The sequence below is a fragment of the Triticum aestivum genome, chromosome 4B (genome assembly GCF_018294505.1).
Source record: "Triticum aestivum cultivar Chinese Spring chromosome 4B, IWGSC CS RefSeq v2.1, whole genome shotgun sequence".
Lineage (NCBI taxonomy): Eukaryota > Viridiplantae > Streptophyta > Magnoliopsida > Poales > Poaceae > Triticum > Triticum aestivum.
Window position 1 is genome coordinate 566,558,891 of NC_057804.1, and position 13,288 is coordinate 566,572,178.

Consider the following 13,288-nt stretch of genomic DNA (forward strand, 5'->3'; position numbering starts at 1 on the left):
GCTAAAAGAAAATTTTCTATGTTAAATTATTGAGGAGGTCAACAATGACCCATGAATTTAAATGGTTTGGCAACAATTAATGTGTATCGAGAAGAAATTATTGGAAGAATTGACATCAACCACATTATAAGTGAATTTGCATCTGGCAATGATAAAAAAATAAAGGTAATATGTATAATTACTTGATACGTATACCCTTTTTGCATACATTTAAGTGCTTGTTGGTAACATTTCATATATACATATATTCATTATTATTATTATTTGTGTTTATACTAAGGGCCCCGAGGTTTAGTTTCGCCCCGGGCCCCCAAAATCTCAGGAACGGCCCTGGAGGGACGAGAGGGACTCCCCCCCCCCCCCCCCCCCCCCCGCGCGCGCGCGAAGGAATCATCGAAACGATACTCGAGGAGGCGGGGACGGTGAACACTAATATGTTGTCCAGAAAATTATGCACGGTCACGCGAGGGCAAAGTTGAGTTGAGCTCCCGAGCTCCATGGCCGATATTTTCCATAATCTCAGCAGAGATTAAAGTTGATGTTGATGAAGATGCTCACCGGTCGCTTGCTCATGGGCCTAGTCACCAGTGGGAGATCACCGCTTCCTCTCGCTACCCTTGTGTCTCACACCTTGAAATCCCACCTCACCAAAGTGCGTCTCGGCACAAAATTAGTTGGCCGCAATTGATTCACAGCACATCACACAACCTAGCTGCAACGAGAGACTTGTTCAAAATCAAAAGACCCAATTCCAAATCGCTCAACCTCAATTTGCATTGAGGCCTTAAAACTTATGGAGCATAGTGGTACAGAGGATATACTACTTAGGGGTCAGTACCATAGAATTGCAGTATTTATGTATATTTATTTTAAATAAATCAACATGCAAACGTAATCATACGGTCAACTTGATGCCATTTCGTTGAAACTTACATGTGTGACAATTCACTCATAAGAGATTGCCAAGGGTGATGGAGACCATTAGGGGAGGGGGAGTCTGTGTGAAAATTAATGAAAATTTAGGCAAGTATTTCCTTACTCATAAAGGTTTGAGACAGGGGGATTCTCCGTCCCCTCTTAATTTGGATCTGGCTGCTGACGCTTTGGCTATCATGCTAGACAATGCAAGAAAAAACGGTTTAGCGAAGGAGGTGCTTAACGAAAATGTCCCAGATGGGATTAACATGTTACAGTATGCAGATGTTTCTATTTTCTTGCTGCAAGATGATCTGGAAAGTTCTCATAATCTTAAATACATTTTGTGTCTCTTTGAACAAATGTCTGGTTTGAAGATCAACTTTCATAAGAGTGAGTTATTCCTATTTGGGGAGGCCATAAATCAAAAAGAGGACATGCAAAAATATTTACATGCCCAGTGGTGATCTACCTATGAAATATTTAGTCCTGCCGGTAGATAAGAAACGTATTAGAAATAAACACTAGAAACCGCCTGAAGATAAAATGGAGAAAAAATGTGGAACTTGGCAATGAAGATTCACTACAAAAAAAATACACTTCCGTGATGATACGTGTTTGTCATACTAGGTCGCGTTTTTTGTCATGCATGTACATCCATGATAAATTTATGACAGAATCAAGATAGTCATACCTGTGCTGTCGTAGAAGTGTTCCATGACATTACCAAAATTATCATCACGGAAGTGTCCACTTCCATGATGATAAATCGCGCGTCACAGAATTGCTTTCGTCAAGGGTGATCAACACGTGGCATCCACCGTAACGGAACACCGTTAAGCTATCAGGTCGGGTTTTGGATCCAATAACCCGTTAACAGCCCCGACCAATGGGGATTTGCCACGTGTAAAATCATCATTGGCTGGAGGAAACACGTGTCGGCTCACCATTGGGACAGATGTCATCCACTCATTGGACAGAAGGCGCCTATGATACGTCGACACGTGGCACGGCCCAATAGAGGCCCATTCCCGTGAAAAGGCCGGCCCGTTTGACTTGGTCAAAAGGTGGCGGGCTGGCCCACGGAAAGCCTTTTAACGGCCTGTTCGCATATAGCCCATTTACAGCCCGCTAACCGAGGGCCCGTTCTGCCCTATACGAATTAGGCCCAGTAGCGTCATCTGGGCCGTCCAATATGATTCAGCCCGTTTTAACTTCCGGCCCACGTGTGGCCCATGACTTCTTTCGGCCCATATGAGGACCTTTGTAACTCTTGGCCCATTAACGGCCCGTTGTGAAACTGGCCCGTAATGAATAGTGTATCACTTTATACCCATTAACAGCCCGTTATTCCATTGGACCGTTTCCAGCCCAAGTTATCTTTCGCCTTCTCAGGGCCCATTGATTCTTGGGCTCATTTGCAGCATTCGGTTACATACGGCCCGTTACTGTCATTTTCTGCTTGTGGGCCAAATTCAGCCCGTCGTTACAGTCGGCCCATTTGCAGACCGTTAATACGTTGGGCCGTTTTCATGTAAAAAAAACCCGTTGGGCTGTTTTCATAGAGTTATCAAATACGACCTATTAACGGCCCGTTATGGTCCACAAATAGTACGGCCCATGATTGGCAAAATGATGATACGCCCCATAGAAGGCCCATGGATCCTACGGCCCGTATGAGGCCCATGGATGGTACGGCCCGTAGAAGGCCCATTGATCCCTACGGCCCGTATAGAAGGCCCATTGATCCCTACGGCCCGTATAGAAGGCCGATGGATCCTACGGCCCATATAGAAGGCCAATGGTCCTATGGCCGAACGAAGGCCCATGGATCATACGGCCTGCAGGAGGCCCATGGTTACAACAGTCCATGTGTTGCCATGATTATTTTGGCCTAGTTACCAAAAATAGGCTATTGTGGCCACTAGAAAAACACAGAAAAAGAACTACAATGACTACAAGCAAACAACTAAACAAGACAATAATAAAATAAATAAGCAAGCAATTAAGGCTAGCCTATTACCGCTATTACACATATTACATCCACTGGGCATCAAAGTTCGCCACCAGTGCAAATATAGGGAACAAAGCAGCATATTACATACACTTGGCCGTCAAAATTGGCCACCAGTGCAAATAAACGCGGTAGCAAAACAAGAGCATAACTAAAACAACTTCAGAAGAGCTCAAGAAACGTTATCCTGGGTATCCACCATGCTAGCAATAAGCTTAGCAAGCTGATTAGCTTTGTCCTGTTTGGCGCTAAAATCCTCCAACTCTTGCTGTTGCACCAGAAAGTATGCATCTGAATGCTCCAGGGACTTCCGCAGTCCTTCCGCTTCTTGTCGCAGCACAGCTGATCGATGTCTTTCAGCTTGTAGTTGAGACTCAAGAAACCGAACTGATTCAGACAGTGAGTTTGAATAGCTTGTGCATGCGGTAGTCGCCAGTAACTCAAACACTAAACCAAGACAGGACTTTGGGGTTGTCTCGCTGTCTTCAAGATAGTCTTCCTTAGCTGTTTTATCAGCTTTGTTGGAGACCAACAAGGATGTGTCACTATCCTGAACCTTATCTGCATTACTTCCTTTACCATTGCTTAATAAGGCACTCTTCCCCAATATTCTGTCAGCATTCTAAAAGAAGAAACAAGCAGACACATAACAAGTTTAGCATGTACTAGTATATGAAACTCATTTTAGTGAACCAGTTCATTAGTAAGGTGGACAGGATTAAACTATCAAGTCTTCTATTGCCAAGTACTAGTACATAATAAAAGTATCAAACAAACATATATCTATGTCCTATGGTCACTCCATTGTCTTGCCAAATCAAAATAGAGACACGGTTCAAATCATATCAGTTCAAGACAAAGCAGCAGTGAAAGAATACAAAGCGGGGGAAACTACACGACACAACAAGATTTCAGATGGGTACCACGGGTCTACATGTACAACAACACTATTGGCTCTGTTGTGATGCTAGTAATGTGCATGATATGAAAGTCAACTGTATACACAATTGAAATTGAAATCAACAGAGCTATTGATAAGAGCAAACCTGTTAAAGAAACATGCGTGAATATACCTGCTGTGCCATTGGAGTTTCGATTGGATCCTTCAATTTAAAAATAAGTTCGTATCAGTAAATACAGTGATACAAGAGCAAAGCAATCATAGTTATAAAAGACGCGCCGAAGCGAGCGCTTAAGCGCGCCTAGGCTCTAGGTGTTGGCAAAACGCATTGCGCATAACTATGCATAATATGTGCATAACTGCGCATAGGCATGCGCTTTGGTCAGTAAAGCGCAAGGCAGTGGCAAAACGCACAATTAACGCCTAGCGCTTTTTTGAACTATGATAGCAATGGAATCTTAAATTAGAACAGTTGTTCTTCAGGTTTAGACACTTGTTTTACATGAGCAGAGTACAGTAAGACGCAAAAATAAATACTTAAAAATAGAAAATGAGCTCATAGACCTTACCACATTCTTGGTTCGGGACTAGTACAGAACAAGGTGTTCCCAGTCATCGTCCAGTAAATGTGTCTCAGGAGAACGTAAGGGAATTTGATGAGTTTCTTTGCCGGTGAAGTACGTTTTCTTCAGGTAATTCTGATACTGCCACCAAGCATTCTTGAAGATAGCAGAGGTATTAGCACAGGTTACCTCATCATGAGTTTCCAAATCGGTCCTTCTCTATAGAGAAAAATAGGAAAATTTGCTGTATTATAACCATCATGGAGGTAGGATGTATGGGACGAAGCAAAGTAATTGCCATGAATAACATTACTTACACATAACTCCTGGACAAACACCTGCAACTAGCATTTTCCTTCATCTTCAGTATAATATTTCCAAGATGGGAAGATACGCACATACGATTTAACAACATCAAATGCGATAGATGCTAAACTATGACTGGTTGGTTGTGCTTCCTCCACAGGAATAGGCGTACTAACTGGTGGAGTTGGGGTTCATCGTGATAGTACTGGCCCTTTGGGCACTGGAGCTGCCTTACTAACTGCTGTTGTTTGGGAGCTCTGTGGTGGAGATGGTGCTGTGTCAACATGAACTGGGTTACTATCGACTGGGGTTGGGGTTAGATTGGGTGAAGCTGGTTCTCTGTCCATCGTAGTAGGGGTACAATCTGCGAGAGTTTGGGTTATGTGTGGTAGGGCTGGTTCTTGTGCATGTACAACCGGGGTGCTATATCCACCAAGAGGTAGCACTGTTTTATTTGAAGATCGTGTTTTTATTCCGCTAGATACTGGTATCATCTGCTCCAATTCAAATGGCTGATAAACAGGAAACATAGTTGAATGTACATACATTGTATGAGAGACAGATGCAATAGATAGTGTGCAAAAAAGAGGGCATGAAATAGTTGACATGTATATTGTTTAACTAAAACGGATAGCATAACATAATTTCACATATATGATGTCTATCTAAACTGGATAGCATAGCATAACATAATTCAAAGATATGATGAATAACTAAACAGGATCGCATGACATAATTCACCTACATGTTATCTAAGTAATCAGGATCGCATCATTTAATTCACATATGTGATTTATATGCTAAACATAGGGCATTCGATATGATGTCTGAACTAAGAACATGGTGTTGAATATTGTGTATATGATGTCTAAACTATGCAATGCAAGACACCGTATGCATGATATGAGCAGTATAACCATGCCAAGTTAGAGCATACACGTCAGTGGGGGAATAGGACTGGTCATCTGTCTCTGAATTCATCTCTGAGGAGCTATCGGGACCCAACAAGAGATCTTCTTCGACAGGTAGCACTGTCTGCTCTAAAGGCCTTGTTTTCACTCCAGATTTTTTCCATTTCCCACCCAAATGGCTGATTCACAGGAAGAGTAGTTTAATGTACAAACATTGTCGACAAATGGAAATGTAATGAAGAAAAGGATGGGCAAGATATCATTCAAATATATGATGCCTGGTTAAACAGGATGGCATTGCACATTTCACATATATTATGGCTGGCTAAAAGACCTGAGACTGCATAATTCCCATATATGATATAGAAACTAAACAGGTGGCATTACAGAACATGTCTAAACTAAGCAGATGACATATATGATGTCAAAAGTAGGCACTGCAAGGCAACATATGCATGATATGACTAACATCATCATGCCAAGGTAGAGCAAACACCTTGGGGGGTAAATAGGAGTGGTCAGCGGCGTCTGAATATGCCTCAGAACATATATCTTCCTCTAGATTACAATCTGGAGAGGGGTGGGGAGGGTTTGCCATTGAACCCACCATGGAGCGATGTCTGCATGACATTGTATTGCCGCGCAAAATTCTTCTCTTTTTCTCTACATGTTCAGCATGACTGTGTACAATACCTGACATGCATACGAAAAAATATGGTGAGATTATATAAGGAGAGCATGCAGAAATTTAGAGTGATGGTAACAACCAGTGGATCGACGTTTTTCCGTTGAACCAAAATAGCCCTAATGGATCGACGTGAATGTATAGTAACAACTGGCGCAACAAGTGTACAACCTCTTTGCCGTAGCTGTGTCGACCTCAACATCATTGGGTTGGTCGCAGAAGAAGTTGAGGCAGAGGTGGCTGTCGGAGGTGTGGAGGAAGATCTGAGGAATCTGTAGACGGCGTCCAGGGCACTGATTTGTTGTGATGGATCGTTCTGTCGTTGGAGCAGCTCCGGTGAGCCGTAAGACGTCAAGGCTGAAGCAGCACAAGACATACATCGTCAATCTCAAGTGGGATTCTAATAGCATCTCCAATAGATGATGAAAAATGGATGTAAAATTAACATCACCAAAAACCACCTGACTACAACAGATGAGGTAAAAACTGTTGACTCTGAACTTAACTGTCAAAACTGAAATTAACTGTGGAATCTGAATGCTACTGTCGGAACTGAACGCAATGGTAGCAGAGAGACACTTGACATGTAGTTTAGGGAGGGTCTGCAGTTCATCTTCAACCTGCACACCCCTGAGCCGCCTGCCACCACCGGCCGAACCGCCGGCCCCAGTGCCGCCTCGCCGCCCCAAAACAACTCGCCACCGCCAACCCGGCCAGCCCTCTAGGCCCCCCGCCCCCACCCTGAACCCTAAGATAGATAGTGGGGTACCTCTCTGGTGAGCCCCCGTCCCTGCTGCGGGTGGTTCTTCCTTAACTCCGGAGAGCCCCCCCAACCCTTGAAAATCGACTGACCCAAAAGTCGATTCAGTCGACTGAAGTGTGGCTTAATTGGAGCAGAGCAGCAGCACGAGCGAGGGGGAGAGCAGCAGCAGCAGCTGGGCGAGCGAGCGATCGAGCGAGAGCCGGAGCAGCAGCGGCAGCGCGAGCGAGCGAGCGAGAGCCAGAGCAGCAGCCGTAGCGCGAGCGAGAGCCGGAGCAGCAGCAGCAGATCCGGCTGGTATGGACGCCGCCGCCGAAAGGGCCTCGCACTGGTGGAGAGCCGCCGTGGAGATGTCGCCCGCGACGCCGGCTTCAAGGTAGACGCTCCATGGCGGTGAGGGATGGAGCACCGTCGGCGCCGGGAGGTCGAGTTAAGGAGAAGGTGCGATGCGATGAGTGTAAAACCTCTTTGGTGGCGCCGAGTAGGCCTCGGCTTCATCCGAGGAGTCGGTGAGGATGCTGCGGTTCCGGTGGAGCGGGCTAAGGCCGCGCTGTGGGGATGGAGCAGCCGCGATAGACGAGGCGATCGTTGGATCAGCTCCTTCGAGGTGGAGGACGGGGTGGCTGAACCGGCGGGACAGCGAGATGGACGACGGATCCTCATCCGGGAAGGTGGACGAGGGACGTCGAGCTGTTGCGGTGGACGACATCGTCGGGGAAGAGGCTCTGGCTGGGCAGCGGTGACGTGGCGGACGGAGGAGGGTGGGGTTTCGCGGCTGGAGCGGAGAGGTTATGGCGGCCTGGTAGTTCGAATGGCGAAAAGGGGGCGATGGGAGGGGGTGAAGCATGACTTAGGGACGCGCTTGTCCAAAATGTAGGGTGTGTTACAAAAGTACCCCCCACCGATTTGAACTAGCGGCCCTTTCGGCTCAGGGTTAGAAGGGGGATTTCGCGTGTCGGGATTTGGCAGCTCGAGGGAGTTTTTGCGTGCGTTGTAATTTCGAGATAGCAAGGCGCAGGTTGTGAAGGCGCTAGTTTTGGGAGCACAATATCTGAATTTTCGGGATATAACAAGACGCGGGTTGAATTTTAGGGACAAGCCTAACGTGTAGCAATATTGTACTTGTACGTACCAAATCAATTCACACTTCCCTCAACCAAAAAGAAAACGAAAAAATAAACTATTCACACCATACAAAGAGAGAGTCTTGCCCTGTTTTACTATACAAATGCTATTCAAAGCTACTCCCTCGTTCCATCTATATAGGGCCTAATGCGTTTTTCGATGCTAACTTTGACCAAATATTAGAGCAATGATATATGACATGCAACTTACACAAAGCACACCGTTAACTTCGTCTGTGAAATGTTCTTTCAATGATATAATTTTCACATTGTGCATGTCATGTACTATTAATCTTGTCAATAGTCAAAGGCGGTCTTAAAAATCTTATTACGCCCTATATAGATGGAAGGAGGGAGTATGAATCCATGTTATGTCCGATTAATTTTTTTTGCTTTGCTGTATAATGCATGTAACCTACTCATACCAACATTTTAGTGCATTCCAAATGTCTATACTAGTGCTGCAATTCGAACTAAATTTGAATTCGTTTCTCTATTTCAATAAGAATCTACAATCATGATTGTTGCCAACTTCAACCATCATAGTTTCCTTGCTATCCGCCAGATATAAATCGGACGGCCTATAATGAAGGATGGCAGGCACACCATCATCAACAACTCCGTTTTTTATAAGAGTAGAGATAAAATATATTAAATGTGGTATAACATGTTCATAAACACACCATGTGTATCACTGTTATATATATTCACACATACGTCGGTTTAAAACACTATGATAAATTCTTCAAATATCTGAATTTGCTTTTTATAATGAAGTATATATGATCTCTATTCGCCTTTTACACCCACACAACCCTCTTATCTTTGTAGCTAGCACTAACTTTCCCTTGTGCATGCACACGCCCGCATCCCTCTCACCCTCCCTCAGCATTCTCTAGCTCCATCGCGCAAATTCGTCTTTTCACTTTAGGTCGTTCACCCACGGTGTGTGTAGGCCCCCCAGCTCCATCTTTAAGGCACACATCGATCGATATGCCTCTCTAGCCAGGTGTGCCTAGCACAAACACAAGCTTCCCCTCTTCTCTTGTCACCGTTCATGCCTCACTCCCACCACTCTTTTCATCGTTCTCGTACTCGCACACTCCTCCCCACTCGATATAGTATGCCTCTCGTACCACCTCCTACATGCATCCCTCTATCTCTATCCTTCTCCTCGTGCCTCGTTTTCTTCTAACACACACATGCATGTATACCGATCAATCTCCCAACATATACCTGGATCGACTTTAACTACCCCCCCATCGATCGACGTACCTCACAAGTTATGTCTCTCCTTTCTCTAATAAAGGGCGATTGATCTTCCTATGTAGTTATGTCTGGTTACCACAGCCACATCGTCCCCCCTCATCATTTGTGCATGCCTCCTGACCCGTCTCTCACACGCACGTGCACAGACATCAAGCAGCCATCTCCTCTCTTACTGATATTGCGGGCGTGCCCTCCGTTTGTCTAGCAAGCCTATCCCACCATTTGTTAGAAGCAACTCCACTACCACCCCCTCCAACACTCTAGCTCTATCTCTCTCCCAACCTTATTCCTCTCATGCACATATGCATGGATGCCGATCGATCTCCCTTAATACATGAGGCAGATCGATCTCCTTAATACATGAGGTAGGCCTCTCTCCTCCTCCACACATATACCAGCCATTGTACCTCTATAGTTAATTGGGCCTCCCTCTTCCCCCACCACACACCAATAGTCGAGCGCTGCAGGTAGGTATCCATGCCACAGAGACAAACTGCACATGTCCCCTCTCACGTTCCAGTAGGCCAGCCACTCTATATCTTTGACGTGAGCACACACAAATTTGATGACACTCTTTATCGATCGCGCGCGCACACACACACATCATCCCTCTTTTCGATTTTATGGACACCTCAAGCCGGTGATACCTCCACTCTCTTCTCGTGGATCGCCCCATCTATATATATGTTATATCCAGGACTCTATTTCACACACATTGCATATGTTACATTTTTTGATTGACCCCCCCCCCCCCAAAAAAACTCTCAAGAACCTACACACTATATCTCTCTAGGTTTGTATCTCTCTCACACAACCCCACATAGGTGGTGTACGTATACAAGAAGAGAATAGGTGCACCGTGCACGTACTCACGCTTCGTGCCCAGCCACACCTGCGCGGGTACACGGTGGAGCTCATTTCTTTACGAAATGGCAGCCCACGTGATAATTTGAATGCCTATAGTGGTTGTTTACCTAGGGAGGTCGTGTACCATGCCTGCACGAAACAAAGTTCGACTTGACGCGTTGCCGCGTTATTTTTAAATAAAGTTATAGCGCTCAATGACACGTACATAGAATATAAAATGATTTTTATGGAGAAAAAGGTAGTCCGCTCACTATATACAATGGAGCCTTGCGTGCCTGGTTTGTCGCTCTTCAGAGTATCTCACACAAGGCTGCGGTGGCCTCTCTCTCTCTCTCTCTCACCGTTGGTCACTGATCCGGCCGCATCCCGTCCGCCGGGGGAAGGGAGTGCGGTGGCCTCTCTCTCTCTCACCGTTGGTCACTGATCCGGCCGCATCCCGTCCACCGGGGGAAAGGGAGGAAGTGCATCATTTCTCCGTTCGACGGTGCCGAGGTAGCACGTCCCGATCTGCGGTACACGCCGTTCTCTCTGACCAAGCTCCGACGTGGCAGGGCCTACGCCACCTGCTCGCAGATTCCGCCTGCCGCTGCTCACCTAGTTACATCCCGACAACCTCTAGGTATCCCCTCAGGCCTTGCTCCACTGCCCGTCTTCCCACGTCGCTGCATGTGGATCTTCCATAGTTCTTTGCCCAAAACGTAGCTCGTCCAGCGTACTTTCCATATTGTATTCTCGTCCTCACACCGTTTTAGACAAACACAACCGTGTTGTTATCTTTCCTTAGGGCAAGGAATATGCTTCTTTTTTGTCGTCGCATGTGTCATCAACTGTTATTGGCCAGTAATTGTTTCCTTTCTACCCCTTTTTTGCAAACAGGGCTATCCATTTCACCTTGTTACTATTGCGACCTTTTGGTGAACTGCACAAATCACTTTTTTGTTAAGAGCGTTTTGTGCAGTTGTACTAAAATGTCACATGGGCAACGTCTCTACATTTCAGTGCGACTGCACAAAGGGAGATTGGTTTTGATCTATCCTCCTCATCCAACTCCGAGCCTAATCTTCTCCAACTAGTTAGTCTTAAGAGAGACTGCAAAGGTGACCGTCTTCTATTTGTGTGTTTATTGTTTCATCAGCAGTCCTCTATTATCATAATCACACTTAATATCTTTGGAACAGGGACGCTCAGCTCTATTTTAGTGGAACTGCACAAAATGATCAGAATGTTGCATGCTCCAGACAACTACTTTTTTTTTCCAACATGCCTTGTTAATTTGGACAGAGCTGGGGGGACGTTGCTGCCAATGAAAGCATGGATCAATTTTAATTTAACACCTTCTCATAACTCTGTCTTCAGTTGTGATGTAATTATTAGCTCTGATATGCTAATAATTGACATGCATTAGCAAGGAAGTTAGTTTTTTATTGTTTCCGAAAGAGCATCGATGGCAAGACACGCGAAATAGAAGCTGAAAGCTCACACCATTGTACAATTTCATGTCTCGCTGGAAAATTATTTGTATAGTACGTCAATTATGTAAACAAATAATGGAAGCTTGATAGCATTGCCAGAAGCCTCTTCATCATCCGGGTCCATGTGCCATGCACAAAATTATACTCCTTCATTCCTAAATATTTGTCTTTTTACAAATTTGAAACGGGCATATTTTAGAGTGTAGATTCACTCATTTTGCTTCGTATGTGTACTCCCTCCGTTCCTAAATATTCTATTCGTCTTTCTAGAGATTTCAACAAGTGACTACATACGGAGCAAAATGAGAGAATCTACACTCTAAAATATGTATATACATCCGTATGTGCCAGTCCATTTGAAATCTCTAAAAATACAAATATTTGAGTAGTCACTCGTTGAAATCTCTAAAAATACAAATATTTGAGTAGTCACTCGTAGAAATCTCTAGAAAGACAAATATACTCCGGAGTATATTTAAGAACCGAGGGGTTAGTGCACAACCGCATGGGAGACTCAGCCCGGTCGTTGTGCCGCATTGATAGTGAGTAATGAGCAGTCAAATCATAAGCCCCACCTTTCCCACTGTAAGTTGCTCTGAAAAAGCAACCATCAATACGCTCTTCTTTGAATCCGCTCATACTACTCCATCCGTCACTGTTTATACATCGCGCTTCAGAAAAAAGATCGGTGGGACCAAGGCGACTAGCGATCGACCTGAAAAATAGCATTGGTAGTTATAGCACGGCGTCTATTACTAGTAGAGGGAATAATGCGTACACACATGCATGCAGTGCTTCCACCCCGGGTACACACATGCATGCACTTACTCCATTCCATAGTTACATGGAGAGAAAATTGTGGACTTGATTGCGGTTACCACACCCTAATTAATTGAGCATTAAACCAAACGCGTCTAAAGTCTCTCTGGTGGTGGAAATGCATTGAGAGAAATGCATCATAATGAAGCGCGCCCTGTAAACTGTGACGGAGGGAGGAGTAGTATGAAGGTCCAAAACCAAGTACGCGTATGGCCAGTCGGTCAACGCACCTCCTCTTGGCATATCACTGAAATGTGGGACAAGAGTGTGAGCAAACCGATCTCAATTGACGGCAAAGAGCCAACCCGCCGTTCCTTGAGAGAGACGAGGAGCGAGAACACACAGACGGGTTCGCATGGAGGCCAAGATATATTCGAGCATGGTTGGTTGATCGATATCATTCATTACATGTTGATGTTGGGCTGCCGTTTTCCGCCCTTCTCCGGAATAAACGTGTACTTTATCGGAGATAAAAAGAAATAAGAGTACAAATGCTCCACCTTGCGGTTCTAGTAGTAGTACTACTCATACTACTGCGCTTGGCTCTTCACCTCTTCGTGAAGTCGAACAATGATGGTACTCCGCATGTTGGGTACTACAGTGTATGCCTCTGACAATCTGACACCGAATGGACTGATGCATGTCCACCGAGGGTAGGTTGCATTAGTCAAAAGGCGTAAGC